The following is a 27,948-nucleotide window of genomic DNA, read 5'->3' on the forward strand; positions in this document are numbered from 1 at the left end:
TCTGTGAATCCCGGAAGAAAATCTGCATAGATTCACAGAAGCACTTTTGTGACTTTGAGTGTGGGCCCCAGAAATATATTTTTTTTAGGTTGCTATAACGGCTTTACATTGCTCTTCCATTATTATTTTATTTTGAGTAGTAATATGCATCAAACACTACTTTTCCCGGATGAACCGCGTTCGAGCATGATGGCGGTCTCGCAATTCCAGAAGGAACGTTGGTGTATCCTTTGTCTTTAAACGTATTGAGGAGATTCTTTGGTTATCGTATATATAAAAATCTGATGTTAGCTTCCGTATCTGGACCGACATATGCACACTTTTGTATCTTCTGACGACTTGAACAGCCTCTCCTATTCGAGGTTTGGACCCAGCTTCTGTTGAAACCGCCTATGGATATCCGATTTTAGGGATTTTGATTTGATTTTACAATCCGTATTATGTTTTTAATTCTAAGACTGTACTGTGACCCGGTGAATATAGTGCATTAATTGTGCTGTTCCTGACTAAGCAGACTTCACCTTGAGTTTCGAAATACGCTGCCTCGAACTTCAAAGGCATCCCAGGAGCCTCGCCGGTACTTATTAGCGCCTGGGAATCTGATTACTTTAATCAAAAAGTTCTATGTATGTACCTTTTGGAGCCTTCAAATGTACCAGAATACTATCATATTCAAATGTTAGATAGAATGTTCATTTAAATTTCTAACATCATAAGAAGTCAGCGCCCTGAAGAAGGATGGTACATGCCATTTCCGAAACGCGCGTCGGCACATTTGTGTTAGTTATGTATTGTTTTCTGAAATATGGTGTGTCATTTGTAATGGTGTCTTTAGTTTGAGTCAATTATATTATTGTGTGTTTTTGTAACTTTGTTAATTTTTTCAGTATATGTTTGTAAGTTTTCTCCTTTTTTTCTGTTGATTTTTTTTGTGGAGACATGTACCAAATTTATGACTTTCTCCCTAGGAGTTAAGGGCTCTTTAGTTTAATATGAATTATAAAGATTATTGTATAGGTTGAATTGATTGTATGTGACTAATTATATATATATAATTATCTAAAAATAAGGACAAAAAATATATATTTTTATCATTTGATAATAAAAGAAATTAACTGTTTCTCTGTGGGACATTTTCATTTATTTATTAATGTATGATGTTGTTTATCTGATAAGTGGTTTATTGTTGTACGTGTTGTTTTTCTCCCTGGTTTCCCCTTACTGACTTGCTGTACAAGGACCTTCTTTTGTATATTGTGTCAAACACATTTTATGACATCATACCTTTGAAAATGTTATTTAACATTGTCCATAAATTGTAAAAACTTTCTGTAAAGTTGGTGTATTTTTTCCAAGTTTTCCGTACATTTCATTTTGAAAACAAATTGCATGATGGTATAGAAAAACTGTTTGCAATCTTCATTCTTTTTTCATATTGCAAATATTTCTTTGATACATTTTATCTTGAAAGCAGACAATCACAGATCTTATTTCCATTGTTGTGCATATATTTGATTATCAGAAAGGAGCATCTTGGGGGCATTATCAATAGCCATCATTTGCTAAATTTTGCGTGTGCATACTTTTATATTGGAATCACTGTAAGTAATGCAAGTTGGTTGTAATTTCTTGGATTGGTCACCCTAATAGTAAAGACCAATAAACCTTACATATATTTTGAACATACAAATGTATATCTTGCCTTCACAGTAAACCATTCTGTTTCTCCCGACCATACTGTAGCAGTATAAACTGGCAGCCAAAGGGCTTCTCCTGCGGGGGGTTAGGCATTCTTGTTTTGTACACAAAATAAATATGAAAAGTTGTTGTCCTTGACCACAAACTCCGTGTCATGCATGTCAAATGATAAAAATTCAAACCACTGGATGTTGCCTGCTGGTATCTGGTGTTTCCTGTTAAAGTCTGTTTATGTGGACTTTTCCTGCATTCTAGGACTCAATTCTTTTTTTTTTTTTTTTTTTTTAGTTCAGATAATTTTATTAGTTTGCAACAATACAAACAAACAAAAGGAAAACAAAGCTTTGCCGGGAGAAAGCCGTGTACTCCAGGAGATCAGGACCAGGAAGAATAAGGTAGCAGATTCCATGTGACAATATCATTGACAGCATTGTGTATATATTCATACGTAGATGGGAGAAGGCATGGGAGCTTCATTTCAAAGTAGACAGTGAAATCGCTATATATATCATACATGGGTCCACGCGGTCATAATAGAACGATACAGGATGGAATGTACCACGAACTAGGTCCTCTGGCCCGAGAAAGAAAAGAGTAGTAGAGAGAGAAGGAGAAAAGAAAGGTGGGGTAAAGGGAGGAGAGATGAGAGATCGATATGGCTACAATGAGTGGTCAGGGACGAGTCTAGGCTAAAAACTAAGTATAGGATGCTTTTGAAATGAAAACATGGGGTCAGTTATGGTGGTTTGTTCTTCTGAGGGTACTCATCAAGAGCATCCCATAGTCGTTGAGACCTCGAGAAGCCATTGAATTTTGATTTGTGGGTGTTATCAGCTCTTCTGACTAAGCAAAGTAGGTTCCACCATTTGTCAAAGGTGGTGGGAGTGGTGAATTTCCAATCCGAGAGAACAGTCTTGGTACCTAGGGAGAGGAGAAGGTCAACAAGTGAGGAGGAGTGGAGGTCAAAGTCAACCGCCAGAGGATTCGCATGTAGACCTAGAACTGCTGTCAGGAAATCAATTCTTATTGGTATTTTTGTGATTTAGTGCAATAGGTCTTGGATTTTATCCATGGTGGGAGAGTCATCTTGCAGTGGTAGAACATGTGTTAGAGGTCAACGGGCTCTTTCACATAGTGCCAGCATGAAGCTGAGTCCCTCAGCCCCAACATGTGAAGTCAGGAAGGGGTCCAGTATGTTTTATGAATATACTAGAATTTAGATTGTGCCAGAGCTGGGGAGATTATAGTTTCGGAAGGAGAGCTCAAGTTTTCGCCAAGCTGATTCGTTAATACGGGGAGGAGTCATCGAGGGAGAATATGGTTCCCATGTTTTGGTAAATAGTTTCTGAGCCAACCCATCGTGTGTATCAAGTAGCTTCTATAAGTGGGAAGCGGTGTGGCCCTTTCTTTTAGGATGACCTAGTAAGGTGAAGGGGTCAGTTTACTGAGCATGCTCTTGAGTCGTAGAAATTTGTAGAAGTCAATATTAGATAGATTAAAGTATTTTTGTAGGGTGGTGAAGGGGATCGGATTAGCCCCTGAACTGAGACAGAATGTTGTTTATACCCCTATGATCCCATGTATCCCAAAGGAGTGTCTTACCATCCAATTTTATCGAACAGTTATACCATAAGGAGGCTAGGGTCGAGCCACATGTTTGTTTTTGTAGTTTTATGTCTATGACAAGGAGCGATTTTACCTTGTCCGACATAATTTGACTGGAGTGTGCGAGAGGGAGTTTTGACATGTTATGGATTGTGAGAGCAGAGCTGAGGGGGAGCGATGCGAGGATGTGGGTCTCAAAATCAAGCCATGGCGGAGGGTTGGATTCTTTTGGATTCAACCACCACACACCTTGGGCAATCAAGTAAGCGCTTTGGTAGCGCATGTGGTCTGGGATGTTTACACCTCCAGAGGATTTGTTCCTCTTTAGGATCGTCATAGAGCTCGTTTTTTTCCATTTCCATATGAATTCTGAGATAGCCGTGTCTGCAGATTTAAAGAAGGTGGGGATAGGGCCATCAGGAGCATGCTGGATATAAAGTTAATCAGGGGCGCTATCATCATCTTCACTGAGACAAGCTATGCAAGCCCTGGCTACACGTAAGGCATCAGGACTGGACAGCCTACTGTTGGAATTTTCCGCACTTTTTCAGCCCAGTTAGTTCCCCGACTGGCAGATTTATACAAAGGAGCATTGAAAGAGGGTGAGCTGCTGCAATCTATGCTTGAATCAATAATAGTCTCATTTCTAAAGCCAGACAGAGACCCCTGTCACTTAGGTTCAAACCAACCCATTGCCCTACTGCCAGCAGACTACAAAATTTATGGCAAAAACCTAGCAGACCACTACTCATCAATTCTCCCAACGTTAATACACCCGGCCCAAAGCGGGTTTATACCGGGGAGAAACATATCCCACAGCATTCGGCGGCTGTTCCATGTTCAGGATCAGGTTCAGAGACGTTTCCTCCATGCTGCGTTCCTGGACCTGGAGAAGGCCTTTGATACATCACTGTGGCCTTACTAGCAATCCAGCTCCGAAGGGAGGGAGAGCAGTGAGAAATCCCAATAGCGGGAACTATACATAGTGTATCACCTTATGTGGACGATTTGCTCATTTATGTCCGAGACATTACCTCAGACCTCATCCTGAACTTTGCCACCCTGACAGACTTTGAAGCCATAGTGGGCATAAAAGTTAACTGGGACAAGTCCACAATAAACCCATTATCAGCCGATCTCCCTCCCCGCCTGGTGCAAGGGGGGGCAACTAATTAAATGTGGAGTGCTCAAGCAACGCCTTACCTAGGGGTTCGCCTGTACCACACCTCACAGGACATCTTTGAGAGTAACTACCTAAAAGCACTAAAAGGCATTCGTTCCTCGGTCAACTTCTGGAGAACTCTCCCTTTGGCCCCTATTGGGAAAATAGCAGTGGCCAAAATGATCCTAGTCCCACGTCTGCTTTATTACTTCACTAATCTCCCAGTGGTTCCTTCCGGTCCTTCTTCCATTAACTAGACACTCTCCTTGGCACTCTTTATATGGGGGGCAGGTCGCAGACAAGTAGCCTTGACCAAACTTCAATTGCCAATGGACCAGGGTGGACTAGGAGCCCCTTAGGAGCTAGGAAGTATGCCTTTGAGGCATACTTCCTAGCAGCTCAACTACAATGGATGTCGAGATGGACTGTGGGACACGCACTGAGAGAGACCCACGGAAGCGCAGGGCCAATAGCTGTCCCAACGATCCTATGTATGCTTATACCGGGGGCCAGACCTCCACTAAGTCGCCCGTTACTAATGAGAATAGCGCACACTTGTATGAAACGCATACACCGGATCTCGCGCACAACCTCACTGTGCTCCCCACTGCTGACATTGGTGGGCCTGCCCAGAGGCCTTAACCATTACACAGCACGAACCCTACACATATGGGCACAGCACTTAATCACAGAAACAAGCTCCCTGTTTGCAAACGGACAGTTGCTTTCCTTCGTAGAACTGGTAGCCAACACAGACCTCCAGAGAGGACAGTTTCTCACACATTTGCAACTGGTGGCAGATTCCCGCCACACCTGGCACATGACAGACACCAAGCCATCCACGCACCCTGTCCTCCATGCACTATTACAGATGGGTCCCGGACGTCACATAGTGACATGGCTTTATAAGTCAATCCGAACGCTTGGCACGGTCACACTTGCCCCTCTTCGAGAAAAGTGGGAGGCAGAGTTTCAGCAGTCAATCCTCAACAAAGAATGTGAACAAGCTCTGGAATTCCCCCAAAAAGTATCCCGCAATTATCAATTCAAAAATATACAATACTTTATATTACATCATGCATATCCAACACCAGAAGCCCTCCAGCGATACTACCGGAATACGCAATTCGTATGCCCTAGATACCTAGAACCCAGCACGACATTTCTCCATATGTTCTGGAGCTGCCCAAAACTACAACCCTACTGGAACACGATACACGCCACACTACGTGAGGTGACAGGACTTGAAGACATCACCACATGGAAGGCAAGTGCCTTAGGTATATGCGAGCGTCGGAAACATCACAAAGTAGAGACGCGATTTACATCCCTAGCCCTCCTACTAGCCAAGCGAAGTATAGCTATGCACTGGAGTACCCAGGCCGGGCCACCTTTGGTAGCTTGAATAGGAGCAATCATTAAATTGGGAGCTTCAGAGGAAGCCGTGCTCAGACTTGAAGAAGCATCAAAAGCATCCTATTTCCATGCAGTGGGTGACACTACTCCACACTTTCAAGCACGCTACACCACATGCACCCTCTTCACAGATAACCCCACCCCCTCTCTGTCCCCCCAGGAGGAATCTTACGCGAGCAGCGCGTGGGTCAACCTCCTTGTGGCGCCTAGCCCACGGGATATGGGTATGGGACAAACACAAACAGTCTGGTTAAGGCACTACCTGCTGAGACTTGGCGTAAAGTGACAAGAAACCAAACTCACTGCCAGGTTAACCCATGTTCAGAGCTTTGCATATCCTCCTATACAGTGTATCGCAGTTGTTCTCATCCCTGTTTTCTGTTATATTACCGATTGCATTGCAATGCTATGTAGCTACTTGTACTAGTGATAGGCGATATATACTGCTATGATGTACACAATGAAATTAGATCCTAAAATGCATGTACAAACTCTTATGTGATTTAAACCGCTAATGGAACTGTCTAATACTTGTGGGCAATTAAAATCAAATAAAAAGTATTTACAAAAAAAAAAATCATCATCTATACTGAGTTCACTTGATTCCTCCCGCCCTGGATAATGTTTTCAGGAGACCATGTGGAGAGGAGTTCCTTGATTTTGGTTAGGGTTTTTTGCTCGTTCAGTGTAACAGAGTGTTTGAGGTCCGTGGAGAACCAGATGCCCAGATATTTAATGGCCTTGGTTGCTATTTCGGACCTAATTCACCAATAACCTCGAATGTGCAGTGGACATTGAGCGGAAATACCTCCATCTTGTCTTTATTTGGCTAGTTGCACGCCACCTGTGAGTATCTGTTTATTTCATCCAGGATAATTGGAATGGCTCAGGGTGGATCCTCAAAAAACAGCAAAACGTCGACCACATAGGTGGCGATTACTTATCTGCTAGAGGCAACTTTGATACCCAGGATCATTAGATTGTCCCTGAAGGAAGCTATAGGCAGTTCAATGACCAGTAGGAAGAGTAGTGGGGATAAGGGGCAACCCTGGTGGGTGCCTTGCGAGAGAGAGAGAAAAGGATTGAGATAGGTGGCTGTTTACTCTAACTTTTGTCTTTGGGTCTCCATGGAGGGCCATGGTAATGCTTATGAAGTCCTACCCAGGTGCTATTTGTGTAAGACGGCATGCAAGAAAGACAAATATACCTTGTCAAATGCCTTTTCAGCGTCCAATGCCAAGGTCGCTGTTGGGGGTGGTGGGGTGGGGGAAGGGATAGCTTAGCTCTTGCTAGGACATAACGGATCATCCTAATATTGTCTGCCGGCAGCCTGCCTTTGAAGAAATCTGTTTGCGAATTGGTGATCAGTCGTTGGATGACCGACTATAAGCGGTGGACTACGATGTTTGCATAGATTTTGTAGTCTATTTCATAGGGTGATCGGTCTATAATTTTTTACATTCAGGTGTTCTTTCCCTTCTTCAGGTTTACTACTATAGTAGCTTCTGTTGCTAAGCCTGGGATGCGGTCTGTGGATGCAAAATCCTTAAAGACTGCATGTAAGGGTTCTGACATCACATTGCTAAATGTCTTATAGAATTTTGCAAAGTCGACTTCCCGATTTTAAGGGAATGTATAGCCAGGGTTATTTTGTCATTGGTGATGGGTTTAATAATTGCCAGTTGGACTTGCTGAGAAATGTTGGGGAGGTTGCACAATGTGGATGGAGCGCTCCAATTCTTTGAGGGGATTCAAGTGGGTTTTGTTATTTGCAGCTGTGATATTCTTTACTATCCCCCTTAGCATGGCCTTGAGGGCGTCCCAGGGTGTCATGGGAGTTGTCTCGTCTGGGTAATTTTCTTTGACAAAGTCGGTAATAGCCATTCTTATCTGTGCTACGTTAGCCTGGTTTTCCAGAAGGACATCATTTAGATGCCATTGGAGAGGTGGTAGAGTAGGGTCCTAGTTTTTAGGTCTCGGGACCATCCGGTCTGCCGAAGGCAGAACCGGAAGTCGAGAGATTTAATGTTTTGGAGAAGAGGGGCTTGAACCCGCTCCTCTTCTCGCCTCTTCTCCATTGGCTGGCCTCTTGAATGCTGGCCAGCCATTGGAGAAGAGGTTTGTCTCTCCGATCAGGCCCCGTCCTTTTCGGATCGGGGGCGTGTTTTTTGCAGAAAGTCTAATTATCTCCTCCAGCCAATGGCTGGAGGAGATAACAGCAAAACACGCCCCCGAATCCGAAAAGGACGCTGCGTTTCTCCGAGGCATTTCTGCTCTGCCTCGGCGAAAGGCAGCGGTGTGCCTGTTTTATCTCTTGCTATGCTTATTGCACCTTTCTCTGAGTCCCATTAGGTTTCTCTCGCTCGCTGTTGTTTTTTCCCGTCTCTTTAGTCGTATTTCTCGCTCCCTTACCCTCTCTGCGTAGGCTTCCTTCTTTTACAAAAATAGGCAAAAGTTCTTGAGCAGGAATGTAAGGCCTGGTGCGGGGAGCTGGCCCGGCCCTCCGCAGTATACTCCGTCACACTCTCCAAGGAGGACCAGGCGTCCGAAGAGGGCCGGCCCCCTGTCCTGTGGCCCCAAGCACACAGTACGGGAGGGCGTCAGGCTCGCAGGAACGGCCACAGGTGACCCAGGTCCCAGCCCTACATGGAGTGTCAGGGCCCCATGCACGGATAATCAGTGCTCCACGCACAGGCTTCCAGAAAGGATCAGGGCGCCATCCATGTTCAGTAGTTTTTCGGGGGTTCGGGGTTGGATTTCACCGGCTGCAGAGAACAGGCGGCAAAAGGCAGCCCTCTACTCACAAACCCTCCGAAAGCCCCCCCCCCCTCCCAGTGCCAGCATCGCAACTCTAATGTTCCTCGAGTTTCATGTTGCTTCTGCGGTTCTGCCCTGGAGGGCTTGGCGCGCTCCCTATTGGGCCCCTGCGTCCGTAGCCTCTCTCTCCTCAGCACTTCTCGTGCGCATCCATTTCTCCTCCATCTCCCCCTCTCCTTTTTGGCTCCCATTTCTTCCTTCCGCTATTCCACCCCCCCCTCTTCTTAGCTCCGCTTGCTCCCTCCCTCCTTCCTCTGCACTTCGTGCTCGCCCTCGTTTCCTCTGTCTCATTCCTTGCTTGGTGTACCTCTCTGCCCGTCCGCCTATTTTCGCTCTTTAGCAGTCTCTTCTTCCCTTCTCTTCCCTTACCTGGTTGTCGTCTTTTCTCCCTTTCTAAGTTTATCTCTCTGTCACGCTCACTTATTTTCCTATCCCTCTCACTCCCCTCCCCTTCTCTTTTCTACTCTTGCCCCCCCTCACTCGCTGTCTCACCCCCCACCTCTGTGTCTTAATACTCTGCGGTAAGAGGGGCCAGTCACGAGCTTCCAGGCTCCGCTTTCATCCTCGTCTCTGTTAATTATTCGGTGGTCACTGATGAAAAGCCGAGACTTTTTTGCGCTACATTAGCACATTAAAAACACTGTTACCCAGCACAAAACTGAATCAAATGCCCTCCTCAGTCGCTTGGTCTGATATTTCTACCCCCTCCATCATTCCCAGAAACATCTGGAATTTTACATTAGCACATTAAAAACACTGTTACCCAGCACAAAACTGAATCAAATGCCCTCCTCGGTCGCTTGGTCTGATATTTCTACCCCCTCCATCATTCCCAGAAACATCTGGAATTTTACATTAGCACATTAAAAACACTGTTACCCAGCACAAAACTGAATCAAATGCCCTCCTCAGTTGCTTGGTCTGATATTTCTACCCCCTCCATCATTCCCAGAAACATCTGGAAATAAATTTCAGCGCTCCCTCCCACTCCCTCGCCCCACAGCCCCCAGCTCAGCTGGATGTCAGTTCACAAGGGTTCACTATTGGAAGCCGAGGCGGGGACAGAAAGCTGCTGTTCCCTGGCCGGCTCTGTGTGCCTGGTCAGCCGCCAGCTGTGCCCTGCAGCTGGCAGGAATTAGTTCCAGCCAGAGGCCTTTCTTTGTCGAACTTTACCATCGAAGTTATGCCTACTTCCAAGCCTTGGAAACCTCTGCTTCATCTGCTAATAGTGTCATTTTTTGGACGCGCAGACAGTGATCTTCTTGTTCCCCAATGTCTCAAGAAGGGTCTCTGCTGGTGACGTAACATCTCTCCCTGAAGAGGGGTCTCTAGCCCCCATCTAATGTTAACCGATGGCTCCATTTGATATGGGGCAGCATGTTGAGATAAACCAGAACTACCATTCCCACAATGCTTTGGCTGCTGAATAGAAGACCATGGCTGGTAAATAATACTCGACATTTGTGGTGTAGCTAGGGTACCCTGGGCCCTAGTGCAAGCAAGGACAAAGGACCTTCTGACTGCTGGATGGGTAGTAAAATAAAGCAATCAGTGCCCCCCTCGTATATCTGGGCCCCTGGAGCCACTGCCCCTGCTTCGCCACTAATAGTTATGCCACTCTTAACATCCCTGTTCACAGAAGTTTTCCTGGTTGCATGTGACTTCATTGAAGTCAATTTAATGGAATACCATTACTGAGAAGCCATTTTCCCTAAACTGTTTAATGGAATTTTTCAGAATGAATGGCATTCAGCATTTCATAGAAAACAATTCATAGAATCACTTTTTGCTCGAAATTGGTTTTTTGCATGCTTGTTTTTTTGGTCTCGCCTGACCCAGCGCATGCGCTGGTCTGGCGAGACTAATTGAGAGGGCTCCAAAAAGTGCTACCAGGCCAGCCTAGAGCTACAGTGCATGTGCGGGGGGCCAATAGAAATTACAATGCCATTTATTTAGGGATACAAAAATGATAAAAAAATAATGAGCAATACCAATAGCTCTACCTATAATATTGCCGAGACCATTGCATTGTAAATGCTTGTTCAATTGAGTAGAGACGCAGGCATGATCAGAGATCACAAGTGGCTCAATTTTCGCTCTCACCTCTTTAAATATACCAGCAAAGTAAACATTTGTCGTAACAAGCGGACTAAATCAAAGGTGCCACTTTAACAGCATGCGTATAAAAATAAAATGCTGTGTCAGATAGACACCGACTGCCTAATATGTCCGTCATCAACTCAAGCAGGACTCGTTTAACAGCGCTATCGAAGTGGTGGGACCCACCACCGCCACCACCACCACCACCACCCTGACGCCGTTACCCTCTTAAGGCGGACTTTTCTTTGGGTTTGAATGCAGGGGGTGTCAGGTACTTAGTGTGTGTCTTGCCGGGGGTGTCAAGAATTCCTCAGCAAGCCTAGACTGAAGATTCCATAGTAAGGTTGGGTAGGGGTGTCCCGGAAATGAGTTGCTCGGTCCGGAACACTCAAATGGAGTGTATATTAACGGGTAGGGAGGCTGCTCTCAATGACGATGAGGAGCACGTTATCGAGTATGACTGAAGCAGTACAATGTGCCATCATGCATATAGCGCTTAATGGCACGTTAGCTGTACGGGTTCTAAACGCAGCACTAACAAATGTAGGTGTCACTCCTCTTGATTGTACACATTGTATCTACCTAAGAAGACACATCGCCTTGGGGTTCCAGCCTTTGATCTGCAGTTTGTACAAAGACGTCCCGCAGCGGGTCGTACTTTTAGGTAGAGAACTGCGCCTCCAAAGTAGAATCGATCATTTTTGGCATACTGCTTGGCAGAAACATCCCTGTCTCTCTCCCTGCTTTGTACACATAGTCCAGGTCTCTTGAATTGGCACAGTCCGTCCAGATCGGTACACCGTCCACCCTGACTCCCCCCCCCCCCTTTATTTGCAGATTTATATAGCGCGAACTAGACTCGAAGGTATTGGGGCGCTTTATATGAGCATCAGTTACGTTACACAAGGACACATTCATTTTTGGTAGGCAGGGGGGATTAGCTGATTTGCCGTGAATCACAGGATGCTGAGCGGACACCGAGGCTCAAACCTGGTTCTCCAGCTCCAAAGTTGGCAGCTCTGGCCGTAAGGGCTCATCCTTTCCCCTTGATTACCACAGACATCCTTGATTTCCCATAATGCCAACGAGTCTACCTGCTGATACAGAAAACTTAGGTTTCCTCACTTATTGACATAGCAGCCCAGCTCCATCTGAGTTGATAAGTTACTATTTTCCAAACCTCAATGGATAGATGTCGGCAGGATAAAATGCGGAGTTACGGGATGAGCCTGTGGCAGCAGGTAGCAAACAGATTTCAACAGCGATTGTTCAATTCACAATGTTTCCTCAAATACCATGTTAACGTCGACGTCGATTAACTCGATTTTCTACAGAACATTTGAATGTGCCGCTGTTTTTAAACAACAAGCGTGGTCCACCATAATGATTTCTGTATCTTTTTACCGTAGCAGAAGTTATCACGATAGAAGAACAGGGGGCAAACAACAATTAGCAGGGGGAATTATTATGGCAAGAAGAGTACCATGGCTAGGGCTCAACCCGAAAAGATTTGTGGGAGACTGTATTGTTCTTAATTTCTCACATCCAGCTGTCCTCCCCAATGTCCTGGCCAATATATTTCCCCCTCAACGAAGATACACTGCTATTGTTCCATTAACCTTGGAATATTTTTATTGTACGAGAGGTAGTAAAACCAATGTATCGAGGCCAAGGCCGAGGCGGACCCCCGACCTCAATAAAGGGGGTAGGTGTGATTCAAATAGTAACTGGAACATCAGCCTGGAAAATAGGTTTGGGGTCTTGTCAGACCTAAATGATTGTGATTGACTCGACAGGGACAAAAGACTAGAAAATAAGAATAAAAATAAGTCTGATAGCCAGGGAAGGCATGGCTTGGCAGTTCGGGCTGGACTGTTCCCATGAGGCACAGGGTCAGACTGATTTGCATATGGCCATGTCTGAACTGGGGTGGCAGAGTGGGCTAAAGAACGGTGATGGATCAAACCCAGATCTGTTGACTGGGTGTGAGTGTTTGATTGGTTCTGATGCTCCGTCCATCACCACCCCCTTTTGTACCGCTTTGTTCGCCATAAGTTGGCAGGGTATGCTCAGACGTGAGTCCCTTGCACACTTTGCCACTGGATTCAAGCAAGCCTGGCTGAAGTTGGCTGAAATGCCAGAAACCGGTCCTAGGAAGCTTGTTTCGTTTGGGGGAAGTGTTCCAGTTCGGATTGATCCCATGTTCAAATAATCAGATTGTTTCTCTTTAGACTGGCACCATTCGGACTCGATTTAACCTTCGAGACGCCAATAATTTTGGATACCTTTGATGTACCTCGACTAATTAATTAGTCGTTACCTTCTGATCATGTCACCCCTTTAGAAACGCTACATTTCCTGGTTGCATTCAATGCAATTCTGACCAATTTCTTAGTCCTTCCATCTGATTTTCAACGCTTCTAAAGTCACCCAGTTTCCTGTCACGTCCCTGTTATTTAAGAATTTAACTCCGTCATTTTTGTAATACAGAGGTATATTTTAAACCTTCGTAACCATAGTCCTAATGATGACCTCAACGAAAGGAGGTTGAAACGTCGTCGACCTGACAACGTTAATTGCGGCTTTTTGAAGGGCCAATTAAGATTGGATTAATATTGTTATAAATGCAAAATCTATGTAAATACTTCCGTTTGACCCTTATGATTTAATTGTTCTCTTGCCGTACTGCGTTGTCATTTTAACACTTATGTCACTGCGCCGTTCACTTTTTCACTTCACTATCAGTGCACATATGATTGTTATGGTTACTGTAAATTGGACATACTTACTGTGCCTCTAATTACAAATAACAATTTTCATTATCTTTTAGTCTCCCTTGTCCCTCCTTGGTCTTTTGAATAATTCTTGTGTTTAATGGTCCCTTTACATAATGTTCTAGTTGAGACATTGTCTTTTGTTATCATACCTACCCGGTCTCAACTGGGTTAACGGGTTCGCTCCTGTTTCCTTCCTTTTAGGACTGTTCCCATGAGGCACAGGGTCAGCCTGGGGGGTGACTTTAATTGCATCACGGATGTCTGCATGGATCGCTCCCATCCCCCCCTTGCTGACTCCCCTGTGCATAGGTTGGCACTAGTCCGGAAGGATTGGCAGAGGCAGTGGGGACTGACTGATACCTGGAGGGCGCATCATCCGGAGGAGAGGGATTATTCTTACTTTTCATCATTACACGACCTCCATGTTCGCCTAGATTCGATCCTTAGCTCCCCTGACGTGCATGAGGCGATGGGGCACAGTGAGTACCTAGCTAGGACAACCTCGGATCACAATCCTTTGCTGACAGTTTTACACTGGATGCGAGCGCGGCCAGCTATTCCCACATGGCGGCTTCGGCCAGACACGCTGGAGAATCCGGTGTTTCGTGCTAACATTGGGTTAGCCATAGAGGACTATTTTCGAATTAACGCCAGTACGGCATCATCCCTGGTGGTGGAATGGGACGCCTTTAAGGCTGTAGTTCGGGGGCGCTGTATTGGCGAGGTAGTGGGAGTGCGCAGAGTGCTGTTGCAGGACGTCCAGTCGGCGAAACGACGGGTGCGCGATAGGGAGAGAGAGAGGCCGGAACGCCCGGACGGACAGGCGAGGCTGCTTGAGGCTCGGGAGGCGTTAGCAGTCCAAATCGAGAAATTGCGTTGTTTTGACTATAAAGCCTACATCGATAGGGCGCATGTGGAACGCGATAAGGTGGGGGTATTGCTGGCCTGGCTGGCCAATCCGGTCCGCAGGGGGACCCCGATAGTGGAACTGAGGGGGCAGGGTACGGAGGTGTTTTGCACCCAAAAAGACATCAATGATCACTTCCTACAGTATTACGCCGAGTTGTATCGGAGTGGGGCGGGCCCTGGTTGCCCGGAGGATGCAGAATTCTTGCCAGGGGCGGGGCTCCCAAAGCTTGTGGCTGCAGATGCTGAGGCGCTAGGTCGGGATGTAGAAGCCGGCGAAGTACGTAGTGCCATAAAGCACATGGCTCGGAACAAAACCCCGGGCACCGATGGGTTCCCCATTGAGTTTTATGCAGCTTATGCAGATGTTCTAGTACCCTGCTTGGAGGGCTTTCGGGATGGGGGAACGCTTTGTCCAGTGGACGGCGCTTCTTTATAGTGCTTCCACTGCTAGGGTGCGGACGGGGGGCTTGATATCTGGTGCCTGCGCGGTCGCTCGGGGAACGAGGCAGGGGTGCCCGCTGTCCCCCTTGTTATTTGCACTGGCAATGGAGCCCATGGCCGCTCACGCTAGGTCAGGTCGGTATTTTCCAGGGTTATTAGTCGAGGGACGAGTGCAGCACATAGCATTATATGCGGATGATCTACTTCTTTTCTTGCCGGATGCTGGGGAGGCCTTGCAGGGGGCGCGGGCTTTGCTGGAGACTCTAGGGAGGGTGGCGGGACTCCGGGTGAATTGGACCAAGTCTTGTCTGTTTCCCACGGGACCGGACGGGATGATTCGCCAGGGGGATGTCCCGTGGGAATCCCGGTGTTTGCCTTACTTGGGGACCAGGATTTATCACGCTCCCGCTGATTTGTTAGAGGGCAACGTGGGGCGAGCAGTACGAGGGGCGAAAACCTGCTTTGAGTTCTGGGGGACTCTCCCATTGTCGGTGGCCGGCAGGGTTGCCTTGGTGAAAATGGTCATTTTGCCCAGATTTCTTTATTACTTTGGGACTCTCCCAGTCTGGATCCCGGGAAAGCTCTTTGCACAGTTGAACACTTTGATCACAGGGTTCATCTGGGGTGCGGGGAGACGGAGGGTAGCGCTGCTTACTCTACAGCGACCCAGGAGTGAGGGAGGCCTTGCGTTGCCGGACCTGGAGTCCTATTACCACGCTGCGCAGCTCCAGTGGTTCACACAGTGGGTGGCGGGTCACATCAGGCACCCAGAAGAACAAAGGGGGTTGGATCCGAGCTGGTCCCAATTATCTTGTGTGTTGCTCCGGGTGCCGGTGAGAGAAGCCTCACTGCCTCCGGACTTGAGGGTGGTTCGGCAGTGTTGGGCGCAGTTGGCTAGGAGGGCGCGTGTTGTCATTCCCTACGCGCCCGAGATCCCTCTACGAATGTGTGAGGCGTTACCCCACGGGGGAGACTGGAGCCGGTTGTTGGCCTGGGAGGAGGCGGGAGTTATGACACTGGGCGACCTATATGAGGATGGTAATCTGCTCCCCTTTGACGACTTTAGGGAGCGGCATGATCTCCTGCGGGGGGACTTCCTCTTATATGCAGCCTTGACTGCGGCCGTCAGGAAGCACTGGCGGAAGGGGATGGTAGAGCCGGACACCTCTCTTGCCTGTCAGTATGTAGTGATGGCGGTGGGTACCTTTAAGGCGGTGACTTGTCTCTACAGGCGGATTACTGGGGATATGCGGCAAACCCTGGCTGCGCTGCGCGTCAAGTGGGAGGCGGACCTGGGGGCGCCTATTGCGGACAAAAACTGGGAAGAAATCACGGAGCGCCCTTGTAAGTGTACACGTAATGCACGTTTCATCTCATTCAGTTTTATATTTTCCATAGGGCATATCTTACACCTAGCAAAATAGCTGAGTTCTTTGGGGGGCCGGATGCTTGCCCCCGATGTGGCCATGTTGGGGCGACTTTTCTTCACATGTTCTGGGACTGTTCGCAGGTGACAGGATTTTGGCAAGAAGTGGCGACGTTACTCCTGACGGTGACAGAGAGGGATTTGGAGGTGGGCCCGGGGGTATGTTTGCTACATGGGTTTCCGCATGCTGCAAAGACTCAGGTCACCAGTAGGTTTATTGACTTGGGGCTGGTCCTGGCCAAGCGGGAGATTACTTCCCATTGGAAGGCGAGGCAGGGACCTAATTTCTTGCGGTGGGCTAGGGAAATGGAGAAATGGGCGGGAAGTGAGGGGACTTATAGATTGTGTCTGGCTAGATGTAGTGAAAATGAAAGATCGCACAAATGGGCCCGGGCATGGTTGGCGCTCCTGGAATTGTTCAAGCGCTCGGCTGTGGGAGATGGGGGAGAACCGGTGGAGGATAATGGGGCCCCGGTTCCGTGAGCACCCTGTAGCAGGCTTCCCCCTATGCTCTTGAGGCGGATCCGACGAGTGGTAGGTGAGGCTTTGATGCACATGTAATTATGATAGATACTGGCGACATGCTTGGGTGGGTGGGTAGGGGGGTGTTACGTTGGGGGGTTGCTGGGGGATGGGGCGGGGGCATATTGGTTTTATCGCACATTCATTGTGGATTACTCCTGTGGATGACCTACCTCGTAGCATAGACGCTGTTGGGGTGAATGTTGTACAGTTGTGATCAGTTTGGTGGACTGGTCACTGCACCACGTTCTGATTTGGCTGGAGGGCGGAGTACGGGGGAAGGGGATTGACTGCATTTTGTTTTGTGACCTAATAAAGTCTGTTTAAAAAAAAAAAATTTAAAAAAAATGAGGCACAGGGTCAGACTGATTTGCATATGGCCATGTCTGAACTGGGGTGGCAGAGTGGGCTAAAGACCGGTAATGGATCAATCCCAGATCTGTTGACTGGGTGTGAGTGTTTGATTGGTTCTGATGCTCCGTCCATCACCACCCCCTTTTGTACCGCTTTGTTCGCCATAAGTTGGCAGGGTATGCTCAGCCGTGAGTGCCTTGCTCACTTTGCCACTGATGCAAGCAAGCCTGGCTGAAGATGGCTGAAATGCCAGAAACCGGTCCTTGGAAGCTTGTTTCCGGTCCAGGGAAGGCATGGCTTGGCAGTTCGGGCTGGACTGTTCCCATGAGGCTCAGGGTCAGACTGATTTGCATATGGCCATGTCTGAACTGGGGTGGCAGAGTGGGCTAAAGAACGGTGATGGATCAAACCCAGATCTGTTGACTGGGTGTGAGTGTTTGATTGGTTCTGATGCTCCGTCCATCACCACCCCCTTTTGTACCGCTTTGTTCGCTATAAGTTGGCAGGGTATGCTCAGACGTGAGTCCCTTGCTCACTTTGCCACTGGATTCAAGCAAGCCTGGCGGAAGGTGGCTGAAATGCCAGAAACCGGTCCTAGGAAGCTTGTTTCTGGTCCAGGGAAGGCATGGCTTGGCAGTTCGGGCTGGACTGTGCCCATGAGGCACAGGGTCAGACTGATTTGCATATGGCCATGTCTGAACTGGGGTGGCAGAGTGGGCTAAAGAACAGTGATGGATCAAACCCAGATCTGTTGACTGGGTGTGAGTGTTTGATTGGTTCTGATGCTCCGTCCATCACCACCCCCTTTTGTACCGCTTTGTTCGCCATAAGTTGGCAGGGTATGTTCCGACGTGAGTCCCATGCTCACTTTGCCACTGGATTCAAGCAAGCCTGGCTGAAGACGGCTGAAATGCCAGAAACCGGTCCTAGGAGGCTTGTTTCCGGTCCAGGGAAGGCATGGCTTGGCAGTTCGGGCTGGACTGTTCCCATGAGGCACAGGGTCAGACTGATTTGCATATGGTCATGTCTGAACTGGGGTGGCAGAGTGGGCTAAAGAACGGTGATGGATCAAACCCAGATCTGTTGACTGGGTGTGAGTGTTTGATTGATTCTGATGCTCCCTCCATCACCACCCCCTTTTGTACCGCTTTGTTAGCCATAAGTTGGCAGGGTATGCTCAGACGTGAGTCCCTTGCTCACTTTGCCACTGGGTTCAAGCAAGCCTGGCTGAAGATGACTGAAATGCCAGAAACCGGTCCTAGGAAGCTTGTTTCCGGTCCAGGGAAGGCATGGCTTGGCAGTTTGGGCTGGACTGTTCCCATGAGGCACAGGGTCAGACTGATTTGCATATGGCCATGTCTGAACTGGGGTGGCAGAGTGGGCTAAAGAACGGTGATGGATTAAACCCAGATCTGTTGAGTGGGTGTGAGTGGTTGATTGGTTCTGATGCTCTGTCCATCACCACCCCCTTTTGTACTGCTTTGTTCGCCATAAGTTGGCAGGGTATGCTCAGACATGAGTCCCTTGCTCACTTTGCCACTGGATTCAAGCAAGCCTGGCTGAAGATGGCTGAAATGCCAGAAACCGGTCCTAGGAAGCTTGTTTCCGGTCCAGAGAAGGCATGGCTTGGCAGTTCGGGCTGGACTGTTCCCATGAGGCACAGGGTCAGACTGATTTGCATATGGCCATGTCTGAACTGGGGTGGCAGAGTGGGCTAAAGAACGGTGATGGATCAAACCCAGATCTGTTGACTGTGTGCGAGTGTTTGATTGGTTCTGATGCTCCGTCTATCACCACCCCCTTTTGTACCGCTTTGTTCGCCATAAGTTGGCAGGGTATGCTCAGACGTGAGTCACTTGCTCACTTTGCCACTGGATTCAAGCAAGCCTGGCTGAAGATGGCTGAAATGCCAGAAACTGGTCCTAGGAAGCTTGTTTCCGGTCCAGAGAAGGCATGGCTTGGCAGTTCGGGCTGGACTGTTCCCATGAGGCACAGGGTCAGACTGATTTGCATATGGCCATGTCTGAACTGGGGTGGCAAAATGGGCTAAAGAACAGTGATGGATCAAACCCAGATCTGTTGACTGGGTGTGAGTGTTTGATTAGTTCTGATGCTCCGTCCATCACCACCCCCTTTTGTACCGCTTTGTTCACCATAAGTTGGCAGGGTATGCTCAGACGTGAGTCCCTTGCTCACTTCGCCACTGGATTCAAGCAAGCCTGGCTGAAGATGGCTGAAATACCAGAAACCGGTCCTAGGAAGCTTGTTTCTGGTCCAGGGAAGGCATGGCTTGGCAGTTCGGGCTGGACTGTTCCCATGAGGCACAGGGTCAGACAGATTTTCATATGGCCATGTCTGAACTTGGGTGGTAGAGTGGGCTAAAGAACGGTGATGGATCAAACCCAGAGCTGTTGACTGGGTGTGAGTGTTTGATTGGTTCTGATGCTCCGTCCTCACCACCCCCTTTTGTACCGCTTTGTTCGCCATAAGTTGGCAGGGTATGCTCAGACGTGAGTCCCTTGCTCACTTTGCCACTGGATTCAAGCAAGCCTGGCTGAAGATGGCTGAAATGCCATAAACCGGTCCTAGGAAGCTTGTTTCCGGTCCAGGGAAGGCATGGCTTGGCAGTTCGGGCTGGACTGTTCCCATGAGGCACAGGGTCAGACTGATTTGCATATGGCCATGTCTGAACTGGGGTGGCAGAGTGGGCTAAAGAACGGTGATGGATCAAACCCAGATCTGTTGACTGGGTGTGAGTGTTTGATTGGTTCTGTTGCTCCGTCCATCACCACCCCCTTTTGTACCGCAGACTTCTGTACAGCACAGCTTAAAGACATAGGCAAAGTCAATATATCTGGCTAAACACTTATAAGGTCCCAAAGGCGAGACCTATTGGCTATGCTAATGCTTGTTCAGTTTGTTACAGTAGTCTGCCACTACTCTTCGTCTGACCGGTTGATTATGTCTCTTTGTGTTTAAATAGAGTATATTTAGAGCCTAGGTCATAGGGGGCGACTGTGGTTTCTATGATTCTCTCATGATAGTATGAGAGGCATAAGGCCTGTAAATGAGCATAGGTGACAATGTGCGTGTTGTAGTGTATGATGTCTTTTCTCATGGTCGGATGAAATTCATACAAGGCAAAGGAGACATGGGTCCCATTCGGTGGATGTTGTCAGTCATCCCACTCAGGTAGCCAGGGGTGTGCGTCGAGAGGGGAAGGCCAGAGTAAGAGAGAAGGAACAGCGGAGCAAAACCTGTGAACAACAATAAAACAAAATGAACCGAACTCAATTCCGCCCACCCAGCCACCCCACCCTTGAAATGCATGGACAACGCATTCCCCCACCCATGCTCTAAGTGGGGAGCTTTGGTCTACGCGAGGGCCTGTCCTAAAGCCGGCTGGGAGGCTACCCAGCCCTGCAGTTATATGTTTTGTTGATAAATTCAGGGAAATAGGTCGAGAAGGACTGGAGGGGGTGAGTATGGGGGAGAAGGTTTGGTGTAAAATGTGTGTCCCGGTGTTGCTGAGGTGAAAATATTGGAGTTACTGATAGGAGGTTTTGGGTAGAGAAGGAAGATTGTGGTTAAACGCCCGGGTGATGTTGCTAGGGGACTGTAACCCTCAGTCAAGTTTGCAGACTGAGCGAGGTAGGATAAGGGATATACCTAGTTGCGTGCGGGAATACTTTTTGGTAATTGGGTCTCCGGGCAGTATATGAACTATAGACATTAAAGATTCAAGAATGGGTTGAGTGTGGAATTGTTTCTGGTCCCTATGTGATGTAGGTGGTGGGGGGTGTAGGGTGTTCTGTATCAGCTGGACTTTAGAACCTACTCATAACACTTAACTCCAGGTAGTTACCCAGCAAATAGTAATGCTATAAGTCTTGATCCAGCAACTATAGTAACTTATGTATGTGTGCGCTATGGTGTAGAGCACCAGAAGAAAATTGCTAGAGTAGTAAACATGCATTTAGAAGTATATAACAATTTCCCAACTAAATAATGTAATCGTTGATCACACGTTTGTTACATGACCAGCCCGTTGGTAGACGTTGTTAGTTCACCCTCGTGGGATCTCTGTCAGTACCTACAAGAGAGAATGCATAGTGGCAAACGTTCAAACCAGGGAGTTTGTCTGGGCTAGGTCCTGTGAGGATAAAGCCAGAGCATAAGACATTCTGGGGCAGTGAGAACTCTTTAGATTCCCCAGAGATCAGGTCCATAGAGTTCTGGTCGCGCCTCACAGGTCTTTGCTCAGTATTCGTAGTTCATTGTTCATTGACCTTTGATTGTTATGTTGTATTGTGGATGTTTCATAGAACGCCTTTCATTGTACATTCTGGATAGGAATTTCCTGGCGTGGGTTGTCGGATGCTCACTGAGGACTGTACAGAGGAGTACAGAAATTTCTGTAGTTCGGAAGGATCTGTGAAAAACAGTGTCTTTCTTTGGATGACAATTCAGAATTTCACGGGACCCTCAGATCCGTTCTGGATATTTTGGGCCTTTCGAGTTTGAAGTAGGGCCAGAAAGCCTTTTCGGGTATTAACTGTTTCTTTCAAATAGTCTTGCGCAATGTTACATTTTGAGCCATTCCATATCACTTGTTGAAATTTCCTCATGTGGGAAAGTATGATTTCTGTATGATGGTATCTTAGTGGTTTGAAAATCATTGGTCTGGGTCACGCATGGGGAAGGGTGGGGCATGGGTTGCCCATTGGGACTCGAGCACGTCCTATCTCAAAATCTTGGTCGAACGTAATACCCTAAGGTGCCTGGTAACCAGGCTTCAGGAACTATACACACAAGTTTGCGTCTTCTTCCACTCTTTCTGGAAGTCCAAAGATGCGCAGATTCCCTCTGCGATTTCAATCCTCCAACTCAGATATGATTTTCATGAGTGATTTGATTTTGTTGGTGGTCACATCCATCTAATCTTTTCAGGTGCTGTGGTGTCCTCCAGTGTGCTAATTTTTGTTTCAACTTCTGAGAGCTTTCCTGACATGGTCTGAAGATTGTTTCTTAAGGCTTGGACGTCATGGTCCATCGCATCAGTTTTAACCTTTGTCTCTTGAGCAAGGTCGTGTAGTGTGCTGAGGCACTGGAGGATCATTTCTAGGCATGACCCTATGTCTTGCTTGGTTTTGATTGGGGAATCCGGAATGGGAGGTTCTGCCTTTGAATGTTTTAGTGAAGCTTTATTCTCTTTGATGTCTTTGGGATCCTTACCTCTGTGTTCCACCATCTTAGATATTTTAGGAGGTACCGCCTGATGGAAGTGGAATTATGTTGATGGAGTCCTTTGCCTACTTTGTCTTCTTTTGGTGTTTCTGATTGGTATCTAGGTATATCTAATTGCGGTACTCCTCTACATGAACATGTGTGGGGCTTTAAGCTCCTGAAGATAAGGGATGGTAAACTCAGTACTAGACAGTCATCACGCTCTACACGCAATTAGATAATTTGACAAGAAGCAGGCTTGCAATAGACTATGCTCCTGGATTAACAGGCATGAACAGCCGCCATCTTGTTTTACCTTGTTCACCTTGCTGGGGGATATCGGTTGGGCACACTGCGCCATGGAGGAGAGTCCCCAAACTTCTTCTCGCTGGACTCAATCAACAATGCCACGGTTAGCTATTCGGTGTTTAGATGGAGATTGCTGTTAGGTAGTTGTCAGCCATGCATCCCTTGAGACCTGAGGTATTTGTCTATGCACATGCATTGCTGGCCTTGAGGTTGGATGCAGATATTTGAGGGAGATTGGATTAATGGTGTTATAGCTGTCGCAAATATTTAGGGGAGCGGTGGCCTTGGCACACTTGGAGTTACTGTTGGTTATGCGTTTTGCCATAAACTCAGACACTGTGATCATGCAGGGCCGCTCAATTAAGTATGTACTGCCTCGCGAGTTAGAGGAATGTGCAGCGGTCAGCGTTCCATTGGCAATCACAATTCAAGCAGAGGTCGGCAGTTAGTTGACTTTGTTAAGATCTGTCGGAGCCTCCCATGGTGGTAGGTGCATGCCAGGCCCACAGATAGTTGCGCAATGTTTTGTGAGCTTGGTGTGGTGTGTGGACAGCTCCGATTCTTCTGTGCTCAGGGTTGGAGAAGTCGATGGAGAATGTGCAGTGGATGTAAACAGTTTCCCCAGTTAGTCAGCGTGTGAGGCCAGTGTGAACTTGCATGAGAGGAGCCCCCCTCTAGTAGTTGAAAATATAGTGATTGAGCACTGCTGTTGGCGAGTGAGCGGCGGCTGCGTATGTGGGTGGCCAGGCAATGGAGTTTAGATATGTTTGGCTACACTAGCAGCTGCGGTTGTGTGCATCATAGCAGTGTATTTATGAGTCCAATTCACCTCATATATATTGATGAGCGCCAGCGATCACTGCAGCAGTGTCAGGACAGTTTGTGTATCGGAGACCGCCATATTGCCGCCATGTTGTAATTTTCGGGCTTGTGTGGGGCGATGTCTGTCCTAGCCAGTCTGTTGATTCTGGATCATTTCTACACTACATTTTAATCCTTTATACAGCAGCACCTCGTGTGTTCAGATTCTCTGGTGGTCTGGTGCACTATTATCACTGCAGGGTAGGGAGCGGAGCTGTCGGATCAAGCAGCCATCTTGCTCGGGCTCAAGCCACGGACTCAATTCAAATTAATCTTTATTCTATCTCATGAAAGAAGATCATAAAATATACATGATAAAAGCACAATATTACATTATAAATAAAAACAGATAAAACCTAGTAGAGGCATATAAAGACTTCAAGTTTATTCAGTGCATTGTAAAAAGGAATGTGATATAAAAACTGCAAGGTCCTTCAGTAAATATCCATTAAAACAACATACATTTACACAAATAAAGTGCATTATTTAAAAAAGAACCAGCTGCCTTGCAAGTAGAGGGACCTCCAAGTTGTTGAAGAAAAATCAGCGCAACTCTGCAGCTGCTAAACTTGTGCTTGTGTAACAGTGAGAGTAAAACAACGTTTAGTAAAAGGGGCATAAAACTTGCAAAGAAATGCAAAGTATAATAGGTTCTGTGGTGACGACTCATTGCAGTGGAAAATTAATATATCTGTAGGGGCAACCTGCTGGGTGAAGCACAAAAGCCATCTAAAAGAGCCTATTATGAAGCGTGTTAGTAACATCCGCTCCCATTTGTTCTATTCAACAAATAAATAGGGGGCTACCGCTTAAGTAGTTTGAAAGAGGCAGTAATCTCTAACTGTTGGTTTCATTACTCCCACCCCCTCTGGGCCCTTCTATGGGATAGAAAGCAATCCTTAATCCACTGTTTATCCTTCTTGGTGATACATTCTGGATTTTCGAAAATATACAGCGAGAGTTGTATCCCTGATGAACCTGACCTGAGGAATGTTAGGACCATAATGGCAAGAGAGGCAATCACATATAATTGCACGGTTTATACGAGCCTCATCATTTTACCAAATTGAGCACCGTATTAATAGTTGGGCAAGGTTTATTTGGTCCTCCACGTGAGCTATAAAGTGAGGGGTTGTGGGAGGGACGTCGAATATTCGCCTACAGACTCTGTTCTCTTCCACTCGTACCCCTGCTCTGCTGGTGTCCCTATAACCCCACACCTCGAGCCATACGTCAGAGAAGGGAGGCACTTTCTTCTGTAACTTTCCAGAAGGAGAGCGATTGGTTCCCCACCCCAGAGTGGTGGCTAAAGAGAAGGTAGAGCCAACAGCCCGCGAATAGCGACTTATCCTGCTTCTAACACATGGAGTCCAGGAGCATGCCTCGTCAAACAGCAGTCCTAAATAGGGAAACTGGCTCACTCTCTCAATTAGTTTACCGTCTAAACACATGGGGCGTGTTTTTGTATTCTTAGGGGCGCATACCAATATAAAGGTCTTGGAGAGGTTGGTCTGCAGGTCTAGTTTCTCCGTAAAGCTAATAAAGCTTGATATCAAAAACTTGAGGACATTTGCACGGCAGTGTCCGCATAGAGTAGTGCTGGCTTGGGTTTATTTTTAATTACCGGCATATCGGCTCCCACGTTCACAAGTATAGCAAGAATAGAATCGGGGCAAGCACGCGCCCCTGACTACTCCTTGGTAAACATAGAAGAAGGTGGGCGAGGACTCACCGTTTTCACCATACCTTACAGATGGCTTTAATTCCCAGTGAAAATGATTCAGAAAAGTGACACGGCCTGCCTCCATGCCTATTGATGAAAAAAAAAAATGTCTGCTAGATTTTTCTTTATTGGCATTTGAACACCATGACAATACGACAATGACCATGGCAGTGGTATAAAGAAATAAACAAAACGTACACAGTAGTTTGAACTGTAGCTCAGAAAAATACAGCCTAATAAAAATTAAACATGAGGCAGCATGTAGGGGCAATTGTAAGGAATAATGTCCTTAGAACCTCAGACTCAGGTTTCTTTCCTGTGAAAGTGAGGGGAGGAGTGTCACATTACACTCGGTGTACAGGCGATAACAGTTATGCCTGTGTAAAAAGGATGACCAATAAAGTGTAATAATCAACAGAAAGACAAAACAACAGGGGGTAACTGCAGCAAGATGGGGGGCCAGCCACATAGGGGGCTGTAGGGGGGAGCAGTGGGGGTGCTTGTAAACTACTTGTAGGTAGGACAGCGCTCACCCGTCTTTTGGGTTTCAGGGGGGTCACATCCCTTATGTTTTGTGTATAGAGAGAGATAAATATAGAGATAGATATATAGACATATATAGATATATATAGATATTTACATATAGCCACCACCCGGAGCTCAAGGGACTCCCGAGTGGACAATTCTATCCGGAGGGAAGGGTCATGCGCCATCCTGAGCTCCAGCAGTGCTCACCTGGGGACGTTCAGTTTATCTTGCAGCTTAAGGACATAAGTATCTCAGAGAGTAGCAGCCCCAACTTCACTCCGCACGTGTGCTTCCCGTGTCACAACATCAGCCTCCGCCTAAGGACCACCCGGAGCCAGCAATCTATTGAAGGTGGCTGTACGGCCTTCCACGGCTTAGGGCCGATTGCGATGTTGGGCAGAAAGCCTCCGCCCCGTTGTTGGTGGCTTTCCGCCCGACATTATAGGTTTCAGTCCGAAACCTGTGGGGGGGATTCAGAAGCTTATCGAATGGCGCAGGGCAGTCAAGGCTCTGCCGTGATTACCGTAAAGGACTTCTTTGTCATCGTGGTAAATATTGACCACCAAGTACCAAAACATATCAGGTCGATAAGGGAGGTGATCAGTTTTCAGCATCTCCACTTCCTGACGGCTCGCCACCCGCAGGGGAAAGATACACAATTGACCCCAATTTACTCAGAGTCCCGTCACATCGCTGAATATATCAAGTAAGTTCAAAAGGGCCTGGAGTACTCCGCAGATACACCGGAACATCATCCGCATATAAAGAGACTGTGTGCCACTGAGGGCCCACCGCTACAACCTAGTCTGCGCCTCTCGCCCGTAGCTGAGGGGCCAGGAGTTCCATAGCCAGTGCAAAAATGACTGTTGTGTCCCTTTGTCTATGTGAAAATGGTGTGAAATTTGATGTCCTGTCTGCCCCCTCGTTCGCGGTGCTTTGTACAACGACCGAAATAAAGTTTAACTTGACAACAGCCAAGCCTATCACAAGCACTCTGGACCCATCCCCAGGGCCTCCAAAACAAGCAACTTGTAAGACAACCCCACGATATCAAAGGCTTTTTCAAAGACAAGGTAGACTATTATTGGAAGCCCAGTGGACCCCTTGACCGCCCACATGATATGGTACAGCCTATGTATGTTGCAGAAAGTGGCCCTGTTGGGTATGAACCCACACTGGTCAACATGTACCAGTGCCTGTAGGGAGCTGTCGATTAGCCAACACCTTAGTTAATATCTTGTAATCAATGTTTAGCATTTATAAAGGTCAGTAAGAGCTCACCTCCAGAGGGTCTTTACAAGCCTTTGGCAGGACCTCTGTTAGGGCCACACATAGGGAGGAGAGCAATCTGCCCTGCTTATGTGCTTTGCGGAATACCTTGAGCAGCCTAGGTGCCCAATTGCCCAGTACGTAGCATAGTATTCTACCGGAAATCCATCCGTACCCGTAACTTTATTACGCACCACCTGACTTATGGCTGTGTGAATTCCCTCCAGCTGCAGGGGCAGCTCTAGTTTCTGGAATTGTAGGGTGTTAAGGCGGGAGAGGGCACCAATAGGTCTTGATATATACCTCACAATTTGGACCGATTAACACAATAAAAGGCGCTTGAAAGGTCCATAAACGCCTGCTACGGGGAGCTCTCCTTGGCATCCTTGTACTTGGAAATTAATAGATAGAGATTTAAGCACTGTTCAATAGTTCCAAGTCATTTCCTTAAATCATACTTGGCGGTGAAATTATGTTTCTCTTCGAGGTTTACTCTAACAGGCGATCTCGTATAATATGCACAATAATGTTTGTAGCAGAATCCAGGAGAGAAATGGGCTGGTAGCCCTTTGGATCATGCATAGTATCTTTCTTAAAGACTGGGACAATAATAGATTTGCACCAGGATGGGGGGACGCCAGCCTTACTCACAGAGTTAAAGACAGTAGCAAGCAGTGGGGCCAGAACACCAGGTTAACCTTAAATAAGTCCATGGGTACCCCATCCGGCCTAGGAGCTTTTTTTTTAATGGCTATTTTGAATTGCCTTGGATACTTCCTCAACAGTAAAGTTAACACTCAAACGT

This window comes from Triturus cristatus, chromosome 1_1 (assembly GCF_964204655.1).
Source record: "Triturus cristatus chromosome 1_1, aTriCri1.1, whole genome shotgun sequence".
NCBI lineage: Eukaryota > Metazoa > Chordata > Amphibia > Caudata > Salamandridae > Triturus > Triturus cristatus.